Raw genomic sequence first — 799 nt, forward strand, 5'->3', positions numbered from 1 at the left:
ATTCTATTCTATTCTATTCTATTCTATTCTATTCTATTCTATTCTATCCCATTCTATTCTATTCAGACCAGGTTGGAAAATGATTTACTGTGACTTCTTGGGTTTTCCCATCAGGATTCAGTCTTATGCATTTTCTAAATCTCTTACTATCTCTGTCTTTCTTCTGCTTTGACAAACATTCAAATATTTCTATGTGTTTTCATGTGGAGAAGGTATTAGATTTGTTGTTTTTGGCCCAGCTAGCAGAGCCAGCAGCCATTAATGTGTTGAAGTTGCTGAGGGAAATCAAAACTCGATGCTAGGAAAATCTTACTGACAACTCAAGTTGTTTTAAAATGGAACAGATTGTCTCTTGGTATCTGGTAGATTCTTTGTCATTGGAAATCTTCAAGCAGAGGTTGTATTGCCACTTAATATTAAAGATTTCTTTGGAGGTATAGTTTGGCCTAGATGGGCACTGAAGTTGTTTCCAACTTTCAAATTATGTGATTACGAATAAGCAGTTTAGGGATGAGTTGAATACTTGAGAAGAGAGTTTTAGAAGAACGATTTTGGGGAATATATGTACTGCCAACCCAAGGCAAATCTTCTTTATGAAAAACATGTCCAATTTATTCAAGGGATCATTATTATTATTATTAAAAAGCTTAATAGTATTTTATTTTTCTCCATTTAAATGTCAAGAAAATGTTTAGCATTCATTTTTATAAGATTTTGAGTTCAAATTTTTTCTCTCTTCCTCCCTTACCTCCCCTCTTCTGAAAGTGGTAGGCAGTTTGACATAGGTTATATGTGCTAT

This window comes from Vombatus ursinus, unplaced genomic scaffold (assembly GCF_900497805.2).
Source record: "Vombatus ursinus unplaced genomic scaffold, bare-nosed wombat genome assembly UNPS02014818.1, whole genome shotgun sequence".
Lineage (NCBI taxonomy): Eukaryota > Metazoa > Chordata > Mammalia > Diprotodontia > Vombatidae > Vombatus > Vombatus ursinus.